Source organism: Falco rusticolus, chromosome 5 (assembly GCF_015220075.1).
Source record: "Falco rusticolus isolate bFalRus1 chromosome 5, bFalRus1.pri, whole genome shotgun sequence".
Lineage (NCBI taxonomy): Eukaryota > Metazoa > Chordata > Aves > Falconiformes > Falconidae > Falco > Falco rusticolus.
In genome coordinates this window covers 54,758,798-54,782,126 of record NC_051191.1, presented here as the reverse complement: position 1 = coordinate 54,782,126, position 23,329 = coordinate 54,758,798, and the positions used below count along the sequence as shown (strand labels likewise).

The 23,329-nt window shown below is 41.2% G+C and overlaps 1 protein-coding gene across 8 annotated transcripts in view; it reads right to left on the bottom strand.

Moving 5' to 3' along the window:
• The window catches only part of LOC119148959 (activating transcription factor 7 interacting protein), a 118,034-nt gene extending 95,451 nt beyond the window's left edge, over positions 1 to 22,583 (bottom strand). For 5 of the 8 annotated variants that reach the window (XM_037389750.1, XM_037389755.1, XM_037389756.1 and 2 more), the window contains exon 1: positions 22,423 to 22,583. The gene's annotated coding sequence lies outside the window, so the exon portion shown is untranslated. Of the gene's footprint in view, positions 1 to 2,920; positions 3,364 to 22,084; positions 22,254 to 22,422 lie in introns of those variants that run through there. The other 3 variants (XM_037389759.1, XM_037389752.1, XM_037389751.1) reach the window with 3 other exon arrangements.
• Between the last annotated feature and the right edge of the window lie 746 nt (positions 22,584 to 23,329).

Here is a 23,329-nt window from a genome sequence, read left to right as displayed (position 1 = left end):
AGTAGCCTTCCTAATTTTTCAACATTGTAAAAAAACACTCCTATGGACAACAGGACTGTAACCTTTATTAATGAAGAATTCGCATCATCAGTATAAATATTCAAGGCAGATTAATAAAGTGTACGACTTCCTTAGTCTTCCTCTGTATTCAACAGAATTTTAGCCCCTCTGCATAAACTTTCTATTTGGGACTTTAGCTCACTTTCTTGTCTCTATGATCCCTACTTAATTTCAGGGTACGGTTTTCTGTTAAACAGATACGTCATATAACAGATGGTTTCTAAATGTACAACTTCAGATTTTGCTGTGCAATAGTAACTCAGTGGGTCCCACTGAGCACACGATCCAGATGATTCTGGAAGAGTCGATCTTTCTGACCTCTGTAAAAGTAACTGCTTTACAATACCAGTCAAAGAAACTTTACTTGGAACATGTTTCCTACCCCTCTCCCCTTCCAAAGGTTTAAGAAGCTTTTAAATCAATCTAATGTTTAACTGATACAGGGTTTGGGGTGGTGGGGAATTGTGTGGTATTTAAGAAAAAGACTGTATCAAGTCATGATTGCACTATATATTGCAGGTATTTACATTAAGGAAGCTTGTTCTAAAACTGATTACATTAGGATTTTTTCAAAAATAGTTTTATTTCCATAAAACCACCTCAGCGTTAATTCTAATACTATTCTTCTGCATTTCCTGAATCCTTCAGATGTCCCTCCATTATTTTTCCCCAGAACTGAGGTGAAGCTAAATAGTTGTTTAGATCATCCTGACTGATCTTTTTAAATAAGAAGTCTTCAAGGTCTTCTGGAATTTTCATTGTATTTTAAAGTTACTGGGAGGGACATGTCAGAAAAGAAACAGATTCTCACTCAATTCTTTCAGAACTCCTGGGTACAGATCACAAGGACCTACTTATAGCCTTTGTTAAGAAACGTCTATCATTGAATCTTTATTGTCTTTGTAACTTCTAGTTTTTAAGGACTTACGTCACCTGTGAGATATTATAATGTAATCTCAATTCTATCTAAAAAAACCCCAAAACATTTACTGTAATCTTATACTTTCTCTTTCACTATGAATTATGTTATCATTGCCACATACATTACTGTTTGTTAAAAACTGAGAAAGAATTCTGTCTCACTTTTGTTATCCTTTGCTTTACTAGTCAAGGTTTTGTCTCAGGAACACTTGTTTCCTTTAATCAGTTTTCTACATTTGTCATGCCCCACTCAACGCCATGTCTCCTCTACCATCCTCGCACTTACACTTTACAGAAAAGGAGGGGCCCTGAATTGCTTCCTTCACATTACAATGAAAACAGACTGATTTTAACAAAATTTGTCTTTTACGGACAACCTTTATAGTTGTTAACTGTGATTTCTAATGCAATTTGTGGAAATCTACCATATACCTATTTACATACTTTCTCACACGCATATCATTTTTGTACTGGTTTTAGTCTGGACATGCATATAACCAGACTTCTAAATGACAAGCAAAATTGCCACACATGTCAAATCTTAAGTTATCACTAAAAAAAAGGAGTTATCAAAGGTTTCAAAGTAAGTACATACCCCCAAAAAAGGCTCATTTGGTCTAAGTTGTTGGCATGCAGCATTCTACTGTGCCATGTCAATGCAGAAGTATACCTTTCTCTATTACCACCAAAATTGCCCCTCCTCAGTATCAACCAGTTAAGAGTTCTCCTTCCTAGCATATTTACATCTTCTCTATTGGCCTTAATTCATAGTCTATTTCAGAATGGCTCCAATACTTATTTGAGTTTAAAATGGCAGTGCTAGGGACTATAATCTACCTGCCTGCTTTGCCCTTCTACCTTTTTAGTTTTATTCTCTTCAATTAATCTCATTATTCCTTTAACTGAACCAGGCCTGTCTACTGCCAGTTGCACATCCCTATCTTGAGCTGCTGTCTACCTTTAAGTGACCTTGTTTTCCTTGGCCTGTTCATGCATCTCCAATTAATCTCTTTTTTCTAGCTCAGAGACCTCCCAGATCCAGTCATTTTCTTTCACCATGAATCCTTTCTAGTCTCCCACCCTTTCACAACTTTTTTGACTTGTAAAATAGAAACAACGCAAATACATTTGCACAGAACTAGCACATCTAACCCATGCTGTCATTTCACGCACTGCATGCGTAACCACAATACAATACAGTATATTAGGTAATTAACAACACTGTCATTTTGTTAATATTTGGTGCTCTAAGGCAAACTTACTTTCTTCTCAGGAGGAGATCAGATAAATATCACATTCTGATCTGTTACCCTATTTACAAATACACTTTTTAAAAGGTCATATAAATACACCTGAGAATGTGTGTTTATACTAAAAGATACATGGACAACAGTTCAGTGTCCAATAGTTTTAACAACTTTACCACCTCAAAAAGAAGAAAATTCAAACCACAACCAGGGTAACGAAGCTTCTTCATAAGACCATGAAGCCAAAACCCCTGCTACTGGCATGTATTCTACCTTCTTAGCTCCGCACCCTTTTCAGGAATAAGCTAAAGTATTGCTAAGCCTCCATGTGCATCAAATGGTGTCACTATAGAGACAAAAATAACAGTGGCAAAACAGTAGAGGTTTGAACCAAACAAAACCCGTAACATCAGCAGCAAAACCTACATACTCAAATTTATAGTATTTTTTTAAAGTCTTCATTTTTAGTTAAATAAACATTTCACAGTAACTGCTAGTTCATGTGCCCTGTAACAACAGCAACACAAAAATAATCACAGCAAGAACAGATGACTTCCAGGCTTCCCAGATAACGCCTCATATTTAAATTTAATTCCTGGCATTATGCCAAAGTGGGGGATGGGCACCTAAGTGGAAAAATAACTTCAAAGGCCTCTAAAACATTAATGCAGAAAATTAGTTACTTCTCTTACCTGGTGAGAAGGTGGCATGTGCAAAATGAGCTTCCTCCTCTGAGTAAGCCACTGACACGTAGCTCATTTGCATATCACGCGCTACAAGTAGACTTCCAGGTCGGCCATCTTGATACTAAGAACTTGTTTTGTTTACATAGCAGAATGAGTACTATTTTTTAGCCAGTCTGAGCTATGCTGTTGTACCTCTACTTGTTAAAGCCTGCTGGAACTCCCACTTCTCCACACAAGTGGCTGAAGTGTCAGGAGTGCCCCTGCAGCTCACTGAGCATGCCACAGCCTCCAAGGGAACCTTGCAACTGCAAGTGCCTTCAGTCGGACTCTTTGTGCTGCCTTCTGTGCTGCCAACTATTAGCACTGCAGCAACTATGTGCAGTGAAGTACCTCCCACATACCACACGGTAGTACCAACAAGCATAAATTTATTACAGAACAGCACACACACACAAAAAAAAAAAGAAGCTGAAATGTCCTCAGTATTTTCACGTACTAGCAATCTAATTACACCTAGGTTCCCTGTACATCTTTTCACATGCATCAGTGCCGTTTTTTCAGTACAGAAACCAGAGTGCTCCTGCAATCTGTACACAGAAGTCCATGACACATGTTAGTTGCTGCCGACGGGGAGCCAGACTGCAGTTACAGCTAGCTGGTCCAGTAAAAATCTACATAAAGGGGGCCTCATTTCAAGACTACATTACATCAGGATATTGCTGAGCAAAGCTTCCCCCCTGCCCCCACCAGACTACTATGGGTTCTAGAATATATCGTCTAGTTATTTGCTTACTAATAATCCAGATCCCTGTCAGAAGTCAAGTGCTGCTCTTACTATTTATATAAATGAAAACTGACAACAGTCTCTACAAAAGAAATTTCACCCTGAAGCCTGTCCTAGTAGGATGCTTCACACTGCAGTGTTCACAGTGATTCTGGTGAGCCCTACATAGTAGCAATTAACACCAAAAACATGAGTATGCTCAATGCTCAGCAACCCGCTCTTCTTAAACTGGCATTTCCAATATTTCACAGTCTACCAATAACAAGTAAGTAAGTATCAGCTCCAAGTAAGGCAGATCCATATTTAACCTAGTGCTGACAGGTAACATGTCTGGCCATTTAATATGCTGTTTCCACTTCACATTTAATTTTTCTTCATTAGGCAGATGGAGAAAAAAATCCCCCATCCAGAGCTATGGACTTTAACTTTCCAAGTACCTAACAGATACAGTGAAAATTAGAAGCAGAAGCTTGGATTTCAGCCTCACTCTGATTTCAAATAGTTAATTCCCAATTCTTACTTTTGTACTTCCAGTTAAAAGGCCAATTACATTAATTAATTACATTTTACAAATGCTTATTCTAAAAGTCACTTTACCTTTTGAGGAAAAAAATAAGCCAGGCTTTGCTTACCATTAAGTGTGTGTATGTAAAGGATGTAAACCTTTTTCCCCTCAGTTGCTGCCTTGTAAGAAACTCTTAGAGCATGAGACCACCCAAAGCAAATAAACATACTATTTAGTACAGCAAGTATAAAAACCAATTTGTGAAACCCTAAATAAAATCAAGTTAAATCCTCAGTAATGTTTGGCTAGCTACACACCTAGCAACACTGCTGTAGTTGCAGCCTGGCACCATTTAGTGGAAAAGGAAAGTGATGTAGACACCGATGCTTGTCGATTCCAGCACTGCAAAGGCAGAGCCCCTCAGGACCAGAGGAGCCTGCCTGCTTTTCACCACCGGTCTCTTCCGGTTCCCTGCATTGTTCCTCTTTAGAACGCCAACAGTGTCAAGGCTATATATAGTCAAATTATGTTGTATGCCCCCTTTTCCATTGTGAACCTAATTTGCTGTATGGCTGGTTCTAGGTTATTTGAGCGTAACACAATTTGCTCATCTGTAATGTCAAAAAGATAGCAATTTTGTGTCTGAAAGTATTTAGTAATGCAAATTACTTTTCACTGGTGGTTACAGTTCCTCCTCAGCTGTTGTATCCAAAAGCCTAAAGTGATGTGTAAGGGAAAATTAATTATTTTTCCTGAATGACTGCCACATTAAAATGACAGTCATTAACTATACAAGTGATCTGGTACTGTTCTTCTTTTATGTCACAGTATCTTTTGATTTATCTTACTTTCAGACAGATTTGTGTATGTTAGCACATTTAAGCACTCTGCAGAACATATCTTTTATTGATGCTGTTGTCATTTGCAGAATGAATCATCAGATGAATAGCCCCTGAGCTTAAAAATAAAGGGCACCAATGCTGCTTAAAAAAAAAAAAAAATAACAAAAAAAACCTTTGTGATCCCCACATATGGCCACCCCCTGCCCCAGCTCTACAGCCTTGTGCACAAATACCAGAATAACAGCACGATTCTCACCACAGTAAAACAGAAACTGCAAAATAAAAGACTGTACTTGGGAGAATTTTCTATTCTTGGCTCCAGTCCGCTCAGGGAACTCCAAGCCGGAGCTTGCCGGCAGCCCCGAGGGGGAGCTCTCAACCTACCGTCTGGGGGAGGCACCACCTCGCTTCCAGAACATTCCCGCAGTCACCCACACTCCCTCGGCTGTACCTTCCTCTTTGTGCTTTCCCTGCCTCTTACACCACTAGCTATGATAAAGCTCGTTTTCAAATACAAAATGTTTTTACGGAAAGGAGGCACAGCTGGCTGAGTAGTTAGGAACGCGCCAACTCAGCTGTACAGGGCACAGGGCTGCCGGGTAGTGCAAGGTGGGCCAAGCCAGTGGAGGACTTGCTAAGCCCCCACCAAGGGCAGCATCCTCCTGCCATGTACGAGCTGACCAACCCACCCTGACAGCTAGCACAGGCACCTCTTAAGCTGCTTCCAAGATGGGATATTTGGGGATCTTTGTTTCCAGTTTTGTTTGGGTTTGGGGTTGTTGGTTTAGTTTTGTTTGTGGTTTTTATTGTGGGGGGTTTTTTTTGGGGGGGAAGGGGGGGGCTGTGTGTGTGTGTGTGTGTGCATGTCTTTTTTGGGGTTTAGGTGTGGTTGTTTTTTTTTAAATGCAGGAGCATAACCTGGGAGGATAAACAATGGCATACTCCATTATATTCTCTAGTGATTGCCACTACAGAAAAAGCCAGAATGTCTGCCTGCCTTTCCCACATTTGGCATGCAGTCAGTGGAAACACCTGAGAGCTTTTATAACTGCTTTCTCAAAGCCAGTTAACAGGACTCTTCTTCCAACACACAGAATTTTCTAGTCTCTCATCAGAGCCAACCTTAAAAAGCAAATGTTACAGTCAAAAACTAGTAATTATTTCAAATGCAACCAGCCTTACTATTAGCTGTATGGTTTCATTGGTATGTATCAAAGAAAACACCCTCAAATCTTAAATGCCAGTTGATTCATCTCAGAATAGAAAGGTAAGAAAAATCTGCCACAGAATAAGTTGCCTAATTCAGACACAACTTCAAATATGAAGGCATTTAATTGACGAAGTTTGTAAAAAAAGTAAAAAAACCCAAAAAACAAAAAAACCCACCCCCCAAAACCAACCAAGCAAACAAACAAGATAAAATCTGTCACTAGTAGCTTGATCTAAAGAAAACACCCAGAGCAAAAGAAAATAAAAGGCCCTGGGCCTTCTGTAGGCAACACACACAGAGTTCAAAATACCCCCTTCCCCTCTGACTTCTCTTCCCCAAAGCATGAAACGGAACAAATTTTATTCATGGAAGTCAGCCAGAAGTTTGGTAGTTCCCAAGTTTTTCTCACACTGGTTTTTGAAAGGCACAGAAAATTATGTTCATTTCTGAAATAGAGAACTGTCTATCAACCCGTTACCTTAGCCAGTGTGGTTTATTTCAAGATATTTTACAGCAGAAGCATGTATCAACAGAAGGGGCAGGGAAGGCAGGGAAGGGGGGGGGGAAAGGGGGGAGCTGATGGCTGACACTAGTTATATCTGCTTTAAAGGGGTGAAAAAGTGTCTAAAACAGGTAGCTTCCAGCCAGTAACAGTTTAATGTTGCACTCCCTTTCTTTTAGAAGGGAAATACTGTTTGTCTCCTTATCAACTTCAGAAAAAACATGTTTTGCTCACTTAAATTTACATGAAGAATTGTCACTTACTAAACAAACACTGCGAAGCTGACAGATCTTAACCTGCAAATCGAGACACTGCAGCAAACAAAAATTAAATGCTTGCCTTACTCATAATTTCTTTGAAGACAGTACATTCTTCAGTAAAACACAGTAAATGTTAAAGCTAAAAATAAAGGTCCAATTTAACTGTTTAACAGTAGTCATAATGTGATTAAGTATTTAAGATTCCAAACAGTTCTAAGTGCTTGGTAACCATTTATTTCTAGTACGTAGGGAACTAAACAAGTCAGCTGTTTGAAAGTGATTTGCATGCATTAAGCAGTATTGCGTTAATTCAGCAGTCCATTCCAGTTTGTTTTGAATCCTGCCTGAAATTGTTTGCTCCCAAAATATCTACCAAAATAGAAGATGCAGCTGTATGAATTGAGACAATTCTGTTTTAAGAGGAACATAAAAAATAATCAAGCCACGTTAGAATGGATCCAAGCAAGTATGATTTAGTAATGACAACTATCCAAATAGTTGGAGCACAAATGAAAATAAAGTAGAATTGTTTTCTTATAATCAAATACACCAAATGCAAAAAATGAATTGAAAAAAATGTGCCTCTATACACTCCTTCAGAGTAAATTATTGTTGGCTATTTCTCTTTGAAAGTCACACGTATTTGAGACTGCTACCCTATTAGCAATTTACTTGTGAAAACCTATCCTTCAAATTTACCTATCAGTAGTACAAAGGCTAACTGTTCTAGAATGCAGCACATGTCAGAAGTGGAGAAAATGCAGATACAAGAACAGCGAGCAGAGTCTGACAATGCATCTCACATTAAAAATGTATAATTATCAATTCAGTTGAAGTCGTTAATTCATTATACACAACTATTTCTAACTTAAGTCATTAACATCTAATTTATGTATTTAATAAAAAATTGGTAGGTTGGTGGGGGTTTTTTATCCCCTGAAGTGCCTTGTTTCCATGCAGGTAAATCGGTGCTTTTAGTTTTCTTTTTGACTGCTAAAGAACACACTATTAACACCGTGGGAGGGAACAGAGAAGAGATCATACTGTCAGCTATCAGTACTACTGGTACAGCAAACATTAGAGTTACTTGGACTTTTGGAAACAAGAACACATTCCATATGCAACACAGGTTTCAAAACCTACCATACTTCATGCATTCCAACACCCACTTCAGGAAAGAAAAAAAAACAAAACCAAACCAAAACCAGTCAAATAAAAAAACCCAAACCACACCACCCACCCACCTCACAGAACAAAACACTGCAGCTCCCTGCTCAGCCACTCATTCTGTACACCGCTTCCAAGAACGATGCTGTTTTGAGAACTGCCTGTTAAAGAGCCAAGTAAACCAAAACCAAAGGAAAGGGAAGGGAAGGGAAGGCAGCAAGACAAGAGCTTTCCTCTGAACCCTGGAAAATGTCTCCAAGCCTCTTCTGTAAAATGGGAGTAAGCTTCCTCAGCTCACAGGGAAAAGTCATGGGCAACAAAAAAGGCCCAAAAAGGACTGTGTGAAAGATGTGGTGTGAACATGCAATGTTTTACTCAAACGTAATACATGCGAAGAACCACTCCTTACATGTGTGTGTACTCCTCACATGACATGTGAATGTCAAAAGCTACACTACTTTTCCTTTTTATGTTCCCATTAAAGGGGTTAAAAAACCCCACCAAACCAACAGAACCAATAGCACTTGACAATATGAAAATGTTATAAAAACATTTTCATATGCACCATTTTGAAAAACCAACTAAAAAACACAAAACCAAGAAAAAGCCAACAACAAAACCACCATTGGATGTGTATGGTAAATAGGTTTTAGACATAAAATTTCATCCCCTTCAATGATTACAAAGTAGCTCAGGGATCTCATTATAAAAAAATGTTTCTATTTGCTTTGAACAACGAGTTATTAACATCTGGAATTAATGAACAACAATAACTTACTAAAACCCACACAAACACAAACCTCAGTAATCATTTATAAGACTGGGGTCAAGATGACTTGACTCAGAATATCTTGCAGAAAACCAGAAATATTGTTTGGAGGATGGGAAGAATGAAATCTCACTACATTATTAATCTGCATTCATTAGATGAGTTGAACATATGGCAAAACTTCACATCAAGACAAATGCATTTAAGTAGAATTTGTTGTCAAGAGTTTTCCAACATTTCAAAGCGCCCAAATGTTCTCAGGATCTGTAACTAATCTTACCCAATCAAGAAAAGCCACTATGAACTAAAATCTGCCTTAAATCAAATCCACTAAACAAAATTCTACTAGCAATAAAGCAAGTAATAAAACTACCTACATACCTGCATTTCATCATTACCTGCGACCACACATTCACATTATTCCTGCCACTGATTTTTTATTCTAAAGCAGGAAAATCCTATAACCAATCACTTACAAATTTACAAGTGGCTGAAGTCAGCAGTCCACCTGGAGTTTAAATTCTGTATTTTACTTTTTGTTGTTGTTGTTTCTTCATATCAAATGCACATGGTAAACATGAAGAAACCGGGTCTCCTAAGAACCTGATGTGCACTATCTATCCAGAATACTTTGTTTCTTTATAAACAGCGTACCATCATTAACTATAGCAGGTAAGTTACAGGAACATTTAAAAACTAAATTAACCATCAAGTGCTTTGTTAGAGAGTATGCTAAGAGCATCAAATTCGCGTGCAAAAACATTGAGGAAGGACTAAAAACTTTTAGGCGTTTAGTACTGCCTTTTACACATCCTTAGCACCAAGTTCAGCTTCACACAGGAAAATACTATGAGCTACATCCTGTGAGTTATCCAACTCTTTTCTGCTCCTGATAGTTTTCTGAAGAACTTCAAGTAACTCTCTAATTACCCTCAAATTAACTCATATCCAGCTTAAGATCCCACAAAGACCTTAACTAGGTCTTTTTGAGACAGACAAAAAACAAGAAAATGAGTCAATTGTGAAGAAAAATATCTTTTTTCTCCTGCTGCTTTTCTGTTCTCCTTCTCCCCAGTGGAAAGAAGTTGAGCAGTACTTCACCCTTAGCCACTGACACTTATGAACTACCTTCTAGTGAGTGCTGAGCATGACAGGTAGCTAGGCCACCAACCAGTAACATGCACAGGAAACACTAGGCCAGGGATCCTCAAACCTTTTAACCAGGGGGCCGGCGCGCGGATGCAGTGGCAGGCAGTCATCTGCGGCTGCTTGGTTCCCCCCCCAACCCCCGGCGGGGGGGGGGGGGAAGTGGTGTCTGTAAATACCGGGGGCCAGATTGAGGACCCTGGGGGGCTGTATCTGGCCCGCAGGCCGTAGTTTGAGGACCCCTGCACTAGGCCATATGAAACCACCAGCACTTTGAAATGCAGATTTCAGTTAAGTTATACAAAAGAAATGAAAGAATAATTTACCTTGAAACTTCCACTCTATCATTTGTAGTACTTTTGCTACTCAAGGGTAGCACTACTATAAATTCTGCAAATAACTGCCACCTGCACAATAGTTAATTTACATAATCATTGCTATTCCAATGTATTAACACAGGTTTTGTAGTTCTTACCTATCATTGGAAAATGTTGCATGTTGAAAATATGATGATCAAATGTAAATCTAACCACCTGGTTGCAAAAATGTAACAAAGTTTACAAAAAAATTTATTTTATGTTTGAGGTGAGCTTTTTGAAAAAGGGCAACATAAAGTGAGAGCTCTTAAGGCCTGGTAAGGAAGTAAGCCAAAATTCAATAACTGATTTGCAAGACATGTGTATGACCTTTGACCTCTCTGGTCCCACCCAACCTACCCTGTAAGTGAGAAAGGATAAAGGTGTACGAATTAATTCAATGAGAGGGAAAACAAACAAAAAAACCCCTACAAACCCAAAACCACCAAACCAAAACAAAAACCCCACCAAACCCACCCTCCGGTTGACAAAAGAAGAATAGTTTTAAGGTATTTTATACAGCTTAGAAGTGGTTAGTTTTGCCTAAACAAAGTTTGAAATTGTGTCTTAGCAAAGCAGAGCTGGTGCTTACCTCTAAGGTCTGCAGCATATGATGCCAACAGCTCTGTTCATTTGCATACAGTCAAGCTAATCTGCTGCAATGAAGAGCACTTTGTCAGCCATTTTGAAACTGCACTGTCTCAGCTGCACTGAAAATCTGATTAAGATGGCTGCATTGTGCACTGAAGACCAGCCTCAGTGACAACTGAGCAGTGGATAAAATATTTACACAGCAGAGCACCTCCTTCTCTTCCACACTGCAACAAACTGCACAGGCAGAGGGGCGGCAAAGGCATGGTTTCTTTGACAGGCAGGAAACTGTTAATGCACAGCTGCAACACTGCAGCTGCTTGGAGCACCACTGGTAAAGAGAAAACTAAAATAAACCAGAAACCACAGAGAGGCAGCCCTGCTAGGTCTGTGATGCAGGATTTGTAACCCATACTTCAAATCCCTCGTGACTCCAGGCAGTTCAGAATTTATGTCACATATGAACAGCCACAGATACAGAGCCAAATCATGCATAGAACTAACAAACATTAGGGAATACTTTTTAAAAGCAGCCTCATTTCAGTCTTAAAAAAATAATCACCAGCACCACCCAAAAAAACCCCAACAAACCCAACCCTTAAGAAACTGATCTATACCTTTTCACAGCACCACCTATTTTGAAATACTGTGTAATATTAGTTGCCCAATAAAACAGTTTTACTTAGGGGGGGTGGGGGAAGGAAGTTCACTTTAGAAATAAGGAAGCTAGCAAAAAAACCTCAAGAACACTCCAGAACTTCAGCACCCACAGAAATCAAGTATAGCATTCTTTATAAATGATATGGTATGTCATGTTATTTTTTTGAAGAAGAGACATATCTAGAATCCCATCCGGAATTTTGCTGGAATCTTGTTGTAACTATACTGAGTAGTATGTTCCCAAATAAGTGGTTTGGGAATCTGTGGGGTGGGTAGGGGGGGTTATCAAACAAATACACAATTTTAATGGAATCAGACTAAATATGATACAGGTTCCTCTCTAATATCTGTTCAGTAATGCAAATCATGTGCTCTTCTCTAGGCAACAGTGGATCAATTCTAGAGGGAACTCTTCAATACCTGCCTCACTTCACCATGTACACCTCTTCTACAAAAAACAAACATGGCTATTTTAAAACAAAGTAACTGCAAGAGCACATGGGGTGATCCTGAACAGAATTAGTGTTCAATTATTTCTAACCTTCTACCACAATACAGCCTATGACCCACAATCAACCCAACATGGTAAGCCCCCCCCAAAAAAGTGGGAAAATATGCCCTCCAATCTACCTCTTTTATGAAAAGATCTATAAACTTATATAACTGTGCATGTGTGTTGCCAGCTGTAGTTGGTTATTTCAGGACTGATTAATCATGCCAGCAGTAGTTCTCTGATAGACTTATCAGCACCACAGTATTTCAAACTTTAAAAATGTTGAAATGCACCATCTGGCTTTTCCTTTCGTCCTTGTATTAGGACGATCTGCAATGCAAGAAGCAGCACATGACACATACATGTAAACAGCTACACTGATTATTATAATCTTTGATAATACTGCACAGATTTAGAGGACTAAATTAAAGTATGCTTAAAGTTCAAACGTCCAAAAGACAAGTTCAAATTTGTGAAGCCTGGAGAACAACTTCATTAAAATTAATTTAAAATTACCCACTACACTAAAGCTTTTCTTCACCAAGAACTACTATTAAATCAGAAATCAAGTTTACAACAAGTTCAAAAGAAATGTTTTCTATTAGCCAGTTACAATCCCATGTTGCTTACTCTGAACTTAATACATAGAACACCTTCAGTTTACAGGGATTGACAGTAACTTTTAACATTTCAAAATCCAAACTTAGTATTTCATTTGTATGCAAACATACATATATTTTCATTTCCACAGTAGCAATGTTTTGAATAGAATTCTATGTTTAGTACACCTACAAGGTTCCTATATCAGAAGGTTAATTCTGATGTCCAGTCTTAGAAGTTCAACAAAAACCTAGGGAGGTTCTAATCCAGAACCCAAGATCTGCGCTTCTACACCACCACGTTCTCTAAAATTCCATCTTGGAACTTGATACATGGAAATTCAATGACTTAAATAGGTTTGAATAGGCATAACTACTTGGCAAAAAAAATAAATAAATCAGAGAACACTTTCACTGAGCCAGAGAAAACAGAATCCATGTCACACTCCAGTTGCAGCAGTCAGTCCTCTTATCTTGTCAGAAAGCTTCATGAACATGCAGAGGTACTGACATGTTACAGACACCTAGTTGCAAAAAGTCTAGCTGAATGGTAAGAAACCATATGCCTTTACTTGAGTTCGCTTCAGAGTACTTCAGTTAACATACACAGGTGTGTTAATATGTTAAAAAATACCAAACTAATTAATGACATTTAATTAAACACAATATTAGGAGTGAAATAACTTATCTGAGAAGGCTCTGGTCAAGAAAATATTAATTAACCTCCACTAATGTGGAATTCCTATATTTACATGGGACTACAATTTCTTACTGTTGCTTAAGGTGGCAGCTATATAGGCTGGCTAAAATAAAAAGTAAGTTAGAAAACCAGGCATTTTAAGAAGATTCAGAACAGAATTTAAACCTAACCTGTTATGTTTAGCTTTCTCTTAAACACATAATAAAAACTCCTAACAAGCTTATCTCTGCCCTCTTTTGATGACATGCCAACACAATGCAGTATCACCTCAGCAAATTAAATTTTCTAGTCATAAGTTAAAATTTAAGACAGAGCTTCCATTTTCCAACCTTCTCATGAACATCAATGTATTGGGTCTGTCTGAGCCCCACAGCAGCCCTCATAGTGCTGTGCTTTGTACTGGTAGCTAGAAAGGGGGTGATAACACACCAGCATTTTGGCTACTGCTGAGCAGCACTTGCAGAGTATCAAGGCTGTCCCTCCAACATTCCCCCCATCACCAGCAGGCTGGGGGTGGGCAAGACCTTGGGAAGGGACATAGCCAGCAGAGCTGACCCAAACTGACCAAAGGGATACTCCATACCATATGATGTCTGTTTAGACATGGAAGCCAAAAGAAAGGAGGAGAAAGTGGGGATATTTATTATTTATGACATCTTCTGGAGCAACCGCTATGCATACTGAAGCCCTGCTTCCCAGGAAGTGGCTGAACATTGCCTGCTAATGAGAAGTAGAGAATAACATCTTTTCTTTTCCTTTGCTTCCACACACGTGACCTTTGGTATTGCTTCATTAAACTGCCTTTCTCTTGACCCATGAAGTTTTTTAATCTTACTCACCGTGCCCCCCAGCCACCCCATTCTGCTGATGGGAGGAGGGAATGAGAGGCTTGATGGGCACCTGGAGTTCAGCCAAGGTCAACTCACCACAGTCCTTTCTGGTGCCCAACAAGGGGCACGAGACAACAGCAGTTTTATATTAAGTGTGCTATAGCTATAGTAGTTATTAAGTGGCAAGCTGCTGGGTGGGTCATGGAGTTTGTTGGTTGAACTGCTTATCTCTATTTTGCTAAGCTTGGGAACATGTTAATAGAAATAATGGCTATGTGCTTTGCCCTGGCATCGATGGCCTTGCTGTGGTGGGGGAGCTATTTTGTGGGGAGGATGAGGGAATACACTTTCCTCTCCCTGCCCAGGATTGACGTGGATGGTTTTGTTATGTAGGCTCCCAAGGTCCTTGCTAACCCTTACATGACCTGTTTAATACTATTAATTAATACTGTTGGCATATTATGGGTTTTGGGGAATTTGGTCTCATCCTGGTGTAAGAGAAGGCAACTTTTAGGTGAGGCAATATTGAAATCTGCCCTGAGGCAGCTGGTCCCAGGGTCTAGGATGTGTGGAAGTATTTGGCCAGATTCCTAGGACAGTTATCACCTCCCATAACCTGGGATTTCACATACCTGAACAGGCAAGCAACCCTGGCACACTGACAGACGTGCCACCTGACAGAAGGGTGCCTTGTCTACCCCAGTGAAAACCAACAGCTTTTAGTACTGTAATGGGCCTGGCCTGTGCCTATCAAGCCACAGTTCAGTACTCTCAGAGGACTGTGCTTGAGACAGGGACCCAAACTGGATCCGAGGTCACCATGGTTGAGATAGAGACACAAACAACTAGAGTAATTGCCCAGGAGTGAAAAAGAAACAGTGGACAAGAAAAACAATGGGTCCGTATCATCGATTAATAAGGGAGGAGGAAGAGGAGGAAAGGTTTGATCAAGAGGCCGGTCCTTCAACAAATAGGAGGAAGGAGTGACAGAATTTAGACAGGAAGCAGAAAATACCCAGTCCCTGACCTCCTCAGAACTTCAAGATGTGTGGAAATATTACAGCCACCATCCAGGTGAGTGGATTGCTGTCTGGCTGCCCCAATGATGGGGCCAACAGTCAGCAACTAGAAGGCAATGAAGCCCAACAGCCAAGATTCCTTGCTAGAAACTGGGGAACTGAGAGAAAAATTGGAAAAGATGCAGCAATATGCAGTCTCTGGAGACAGCTCCTCTCACGTATGAGGGCATGGTATCCATTCAAGGAAGATCATGTGAACTTCCCAGGAACACAGACTACCGCAGATGAAGGCGTCCAGTACCTGAGAGAAATAGTGATACTGGAAGTTATCTGCAGTGATCTAGACTTTGATGAGGTCTCCAAAGATCCATAGGATGTCCTGCGCACATGAGCCATGTGGAGGAAGGTGATCCAATTCGAAGTGCCCCATCATATTCTAACGTCTTGGCAGCAATGTATTGCCTGGATACAGATATATCAATTGTGGAGAAAGCGTCATCTTGGCTCCAAAACTTTGAAGAAAGTCTTTGTACCTCCTTATACCTGCAGGCCAGCACCTTGGCTGTCAGGGGTGCCCCAGGAAATCAGTCCTCTCCTGCTCCAGTCAGAGAGAAAGGGGGCCCCTAGCACATGCTGCATGGTGCACTGTGGTTCTTCCTGCGTAAACGGGGGAGGACATGACTAAGTGGGATGGAGAACCCACCTTTAAGCTGGAAGCCTGTGTATGCAGACTGAGAGGGAAGACAGCGTTAAGAAAGGGTCAAGAAAGATGTCAGCACAGTGCTTGTAGAGACACAAGGTGGCAATCAACCCTCTACCAGACACAGAAGAACTGAAATCACCTCCCTTGCTCCTGGTGAGGGGACTTCTGGTCTGGCACTGCAAGGGTCAAACAATGAATGCTCTGACCAGGAACAGGAATAGAGGGTCCCTGCCTTCAGCCAGGAGGAGGGATGGGATGACTGGGTATACTGCACTGTGTGGATTTGATGGCCTGGCACTTCAGACCCACAGAAATGTAAGTCTTTGGTAGACACTGGTGCAGTGTATGCTGGTGCCATCGGGGTACAGGGGCACAGAACCCATCCAGATTTCTGGAGTTACAGCAGGATGCCAAGAATTGGCTGTATTGGAGGCTGAAGTGAACTTAACGGGACAAGTCGGAAAAGCACTCCATTGTGAAAAGCCCAGAGGACCCTTGTATCCTTGGCACCAGCTACCTCAGAAGAGGGTACTTCAGGGATCCAAAGGGGTACTGATGGGCTTTGGTGTAGACACTGTGAATACCGAGAAAAATCAAACAGCTGTCTATCCTGCCTGACCTCTCAGAAGAGCCCTTCACTGTGGAGCTGCTCCAAGTTGAAGAAAAGAGGTGCCAACTGCAACCGGATTAGTGCACCAGCAGCAATATCGCACAAACCAAGACCCCCTGGCTCCCATCCAAGAGTTTATTCATCAACTGGAGAGCCAAGAAGTGATCTGCAAGACTCACTCACTTTTTTTAATAGTCCCATACAGCCAGTGCAACAGTCTGATGATGTCTGATGAAGGGTGGAGGTTAACAGTAGACTATTGTGGCCTGAATGAAGGAATGCCACCACTGAGTGCTTCTGTACCAGACATGTTAAGAGCTCCAATATGAACTGGAGTCAAAGGCAGACAAGTAGTATGCTACAATTGACACTGCCAATGCATTTTTCTCAATTCCTTTGGCAGCAGAGCGCAAGCCACAGTCTTTTTTCACATGGAGGGATGATTCACACCTGCAATCAACAGCCCCAGGAGTAGAAGCACAGCCCTACCATTTTTCATGGACTAATCCAAACTGCACTGGAAAAGGGTGATGACCCTGAACATCTACAATACACTGATGGTGTCATTGTGTGTGGCAACAAGACAAAAGTAGTATTTGAGAAAAAAAGTAATTTACGTTCTTCTGAAAGCTGATTTCACCATAGAGAAAAGCAAAGTCAAGGGACCTGCACAGGAGATTCAGTTCTTGAGAATGAAATGGCAGAATGGACACCATCACCTGCCTATGGATGTGGACAAGATAGCAGTTGTGTCTCTACCAGCTAACAAGAAGGAAACACAAGCTTTCCTAGGCCTTGTGGGGTTCTGCAGAATGCATATTCCATCTTAGGGTCAGCTTTGAGCCCTCTCCATTGAGTAACCCAAAAGAAGAATGATTTTGAGTGGGGCCCTGAGCAACAACAAGCCTTCGAGCATATCAAACAGGAAATTACTCGTACAGTAACTCTTGGGCCTGTCAGGACAGGGCCAGCTGTGCAAAATGTACTCTACACTGCAGCTGGGGAACATGGCCTCACCTGGAGCCTCTGGCAGAAAACATCAGAAGAAACTCAAGATTGACTACTAGGGTTTTGGAGCTGGGGGTATCAAAGAACAGATGCCCACTACATCTCAAGTGAAAAAAGAGATACCACCAGCATAGGAGGGGCTTTGAGACGCTTCAGAATTTATTGTTACAGGAGCACATCTCCTTTTGGCACCACAGTTGCCTGTGCTACACTGGATGTTCAAAGGAAACATCCTCTCTACACATCCCCTCTAGCAACCACCGCTATACAGAGTAACTGAGTAGCGTTCATCATGCAACAAGCTCGACTGGGGAAACTCAACTGCCCAGGAATTTTGGAAAAAATCATGGACTGCCAAAAGGCAGAGATTTTGGAGCACTGCCTGAGGAGATGGCTTGTATCCAAGAGGCAGCACCATATGATGAGTTATCAGAAGATTAAAGGTATTATGCTTTGTTTACTGACAATGAACTTTAATGATCAGATGCTTCCAGAGACTTAAACATTCTACACAGGAACTCAAGGATTTTCTGACCCCTATTTCCCCTATTGGAAAATTAAAGTAACAAAAATCCCCAAACAAAAAAGGTAAGATACCTAAACACACCACAAATGACGCAAAAAAATCTCTTCAGGGAAATGAAAATTAAAGTCGCACATCATGCAAAATTTTGCTTTTAAAATGATAACCAGAACTCAAAGGTTGACAAAACCTATGCTCCAGATCCTCCTGACTAAAAATCTCAAAGCTAGAATACTTTACAATTACCTTCTTTGCAATCAGACATCAGGCTTTAATATCCAAAACAAGACTGAGCTATAGAAATTTTAAATAGCATTACCCATTTCACATCTAAACTTTATTCGGATATTAAGACACTCTACAACTATCCAACTTGACAAAAACAGCTGATTACAGAGATCACTTCAGATAACAACCTAACTTTCTCTCTGCTTCTTAATGAGCTGTCAGGAAAAAAAAAAAATCTAGTTTTTTGTTCCTCCACAAGAATCTTATCTCCGTGTTTGGATAAGTCACTGCTGCTTGATGAACAGTTTCTTACAGTATGGTGGAAACAGGAGAGCATTTTTTTCATTCAGTAGAGCACAGTGCAGTAAGTATATCTGAAATACCAGAATGATGAATATACATCATGAAACCATCATTTGTGTTGGTCAACTTATGAGTTCCCAATCGTTTTGTGTAGGTAAATCTCAAAGTAATGACATGTACTGAAAAGAAGTAAAGAGCCCAGTTGCAGATTTAACTGAAAAATATTAACAATCTTAGATCTCACTGCATTTAAGAGAAATATTACATTAAAATACACTGGGGAGGAAAAAACCCACCAAACAAAACCCTCACAACATTCACATACCATAGTAAGTTTTATAACTTGCAACTCATTTTCCTCATCTAATAACTCTTACGAAAACTGTGATGTACATCTGTGTCACTGCAGTAATTTCCAAAATAAACTCATAACAAACATATAACTAGCCCACAACACAGAAAAACATCAAGTGGAGAGGAAATGGAAAAAAAATGCATTCAACCTGCAAACTAAGGAAGAGCAACATACTGGTGAAGGGTCTGTTGGCCTTAATATCTCCATTTTATGAATAATCTTGAGATTTTGGGCATAAATACAATTTCTGACAATAAGCCCAGATAAGCCTAATTAGCGATTATACTATTAAAAAAAATCTAGATGGGGAAAAACTTGGGTGGGTTTTTTTCATTTTGGAAAGAAAATCAGTATCTGGTTTAGTCAACTGCTATTCACCGTGGAAATATTGTCCGTTTGTAACATAAAAAATGCCTTCTTCCAAAAACCACAATCAAACACAATAAAAATGAGTATTTATTTACTAATTAGGAATCAGTTACTAAAATAAGATTTCTTAAATTTTTAATGTGTAAAATGTTTCTGTTTGCAACAGATTATGTAAAATCAGTAGTATTTAAAATTAAACGATTTTTGTTCATTGGTTGTTCAGCCTCTTGGCTAGCAAGATCAATTCCTGTGATGGGAGAAAAGCATATGTCTATATTATAGCATATTTCCTGTCTCTATGTCCCGAACAGAAGCATCACTAAAAGAGCCTTTACAGGAAAACTAACATACTACAGTTAATGTTGATATCCCAAATACCTGAAATCGGCATAGCAATACAAGCTAAAGCAGGACGTATCAGCAAACCTGGCAGAGTATGGCATGTATGCCTATCTACTGGGATTAGCATCTTCTTGAAAACAGACTTTGTAATGGATAGAAAATCAGATTTAAGAAGTCCCTCAATAAGAGCATCAAAATGACTGTTTCAAGTGATTTATGTAATTATTATATCCTTCTTTGAATCAACTTCTTTGAAACAACTGTTATGATCAGTTTCAAGCCTACACAACATTCAAGATAGTCTTGTTAAATTAATTATTCGTACAGCAAACTACAATATTGTTCCGCAGTATCACAGGAACCATCGATTCAACACTGCTACACTTGGTAGCAAGGTTACAGCTGATAAAGCGCCTTGTATTCCAAGCAACATATTAAGTCTCCTAAACTGAGAAAATAACTATGAGAACACAAAGACCTCTTAAGAGTCTTTGAAAAAGAACACACAATGAGCACTTACAACAGTTAGTGACAACACAAGATTTTCTGTATTTTAATTATTTGGCGTTTATCAAAAAAATGTGTTGCTTTTCAAAATTATTAGTACATTTCTTTTCTGGATTATATAGACATAGGAACTTGATTTGATACCTCTGGAGCATGCAAAATAAGATAACTGCCAAACTCGAGGAATAAATACTGGGAGTATTTGCCATGATTCATGAATTGCAGAAGCCCTCATGCAGTCATTAGTGAATTAATTTTATAATAGGTCTGACAGTAACATTAGTCTCATTTCAGGGACCTGGAAACAGAAATTACCTACCCAAATTCACATATCTAATAGCAGTAAGTTTTGTGTTAGTTTTTTTCCCCTCCAAAGAATTCTTGCATATTCAAGGTAATACTCTCCTTCATACCTTTCCACAGGACTGCACAAACCAGTACCTAATGAGAAAAACATATTTCTCACATTGATATTTGCTGTTTCTGCAGAGCTTACAGAAGGTAAGCGCATTCTTCACATTTTTATTTTAAAAAACATGAAGTAGATATTAATAACTGTAATAATTCTAACTAGATCAAACTGGTATAACAAATACTGGCCCCAAGTACATTTTAACTTGCAAAAGAGAGCCAAACATCATGCCTGCAGATTATCTTTATCTTGCAGATGTGAATCCCAATAAATTTATTCATTATATTGTATCTTCTTGTACAATCTGGGGTATTGACCAAATGTATTTATTAACATACTCTTACTTCCACAAATTAGCATGTTAAATAAGCTCTCTAGATGTTCAAGTGTTATTTTTCTGTGACTGCATGATGGCTGCATTTGTAAGGTTATTGACTGCTGCCTAGAACAGTTGAGCTGTTCACTCCTTTATTTTAAGATAATATTTTTCCATCAACAATTCCATCTGATTTTTCCATTCAACAAGTCTGTGTTAACGGTCAAATTACAACATGTAGATTTATTTCAATATTACTATTATGCAACAATATAATCTAATGTAGGCATTTCCACTGGGTATCTATCAAAGATTAGGAGATCTACTAAGAAGCATATATATGTGTTAAAAGAAAAAACCTCTTGAGGACAGTGCCACACCTCTAACAGGCCTTAAAGTCACATGAATTAAAATGTGAGGCACTTAATCATGAACACTATATTTCATAATGCTTAAGTTCAAAGAAAATCAGAAGTTCAAGCGTACCTTCTTTACACTACCACACTACTTAACCTATTAACTTTTGCCATTTTGTTTGATGTGGGCCTCCACGACAACCTGGAGAAGCCACTCCGGCCTTGATTACTGATGACATCACATAAATAAGGCACAGCTAGGTCTTCCCCCCTCAAACACCCTCCTTTCTAGTAAATGTGCATGCCCATACGCTTCAGAAACTGTAATCTGAAGTTCATTAGCGCACCACTGAGCACAGTAACAAAAAACCCGTTTTTTCCCTCGTTGCTTCTACACCCCATCCACTGCAACACTCAACATCCACACCTGCTGCAGGTGTGAGGAGATCCACTGGTGGCACGCGGCACCACCGCTGTCATCCACCACACCATCCCCAGTCCAGGCAGAGAGGAAGGAAATGCTTCCGAGGTGCCAGCCAGCCGCACCACTGTCCCACCCAAACACCTGCCCAGCGCGGTGCAGGTGGCACCTCCACCTCGCCGATGCGTCATACGGAACACAGACAACTTGCTGATGCTCTGCTCTCTGCGCCTGCAGGACTCAGCAGAGTGCACCAGCAGTGCCCTGCCCCACGCCAGACCTACCTGTGACCTGCAGCAGCTGCCGCGGGGATCCCTCCACACGTGGGGGGCGAAGGAAGGCGCCTCCCAGCTCCCCGCTCCCCACCTGCTGCCACCTCTGCGCGAAAACAGCACTGCGCATGCGCGCCGCCGCCTGCACTGGAGCCGGGTCACGTGCTCCCATGCAGCGCGCCCCAACTGCGCTGCGCTTCCGACCGAGCGTGGGTGCGCGCAGCGGCGCGTGTGCAAAGCTGCGGCCCCGGAGCATGCGCACGCCGCGGCCGCCACCTCCGCGCGGGGCAGCGTTCCGCACCGAGTGCTGCTTTGCCCGGCCGCGCGCGGCCCCGGGGGGCGAGCGGTACCTGTGCTCCCGCGTCCCGCAGCAGCTCTTGCCTCTGCGTTCGGCGCCCGCCGCAGCTCCCGCCTTCCAGGTGCTGCCGCCGTAGATTCAAAATCGGAACTCGCTCCAGGCACCAACGCCGCCTCCCACCGTCGCACGCGCGGGGCCGTTATGCAAATAAGCCCAATGTCCCCTCCCCTCTCTCGGGTGACCCCGCCCCCTCCGTGGGCACAGGGGCCGGCAGTGGGGGCTGCCTCGCAGCCGGCCAATCCCAGGGCCGTCCATCTTGGCAGCATGCAAATGAACCACCGAGTTATTTAAATTAGCAGGTAGCTCCGCCCCTTGTCTGGCGGTGGCGGACGGTTATTTGCTATAACGCGCCGGGGCTGAGGGTCACGCTGCCGCTGTCACTGCCAGGGGGCGCTGTGGCGGGGCCCAGGGGCAGGGCCCAGAGGCAGGGCTCAGGGACAGGGCGGGAGCAGCCGCAGCAACCGGCCCTTCCTTCCTTCCATTCTTCCTTTCCTTCCCCTCATCCTTTTTCAGCTTCCCGCCACAGCGGCTGTGGGCTGTGTGGTTCTGGAGCCTCTCTGACATCTTCAACAGTCAGCCCGAGGTCTGCTGGGTACCTCTGAAAATAACTTGTATTATCAGCTTCCTGTATTGCTCACTGCAGCTCCCTTACCACTCCTCTTGCCTAGATTCTGGGCTGTGTGCAGGGTAACTTAAAAGTTTTCTCTACGACAAGCTGCACCTGACCAAAACACAGGGGTTTGGAGTTTTTTTTAATAACCAGCTTTGGGTTTCAGGAGTGCCACTAAGCCAAACAGTACTGCTGGCTTATCCAGATGAGCTGCAAGTCAAACCCGCAAGTGGCTGCTTCCCACCCATGCTCCATTTCTGCTTCAGGGGTGCGGGTGGGAGGGGGAGAA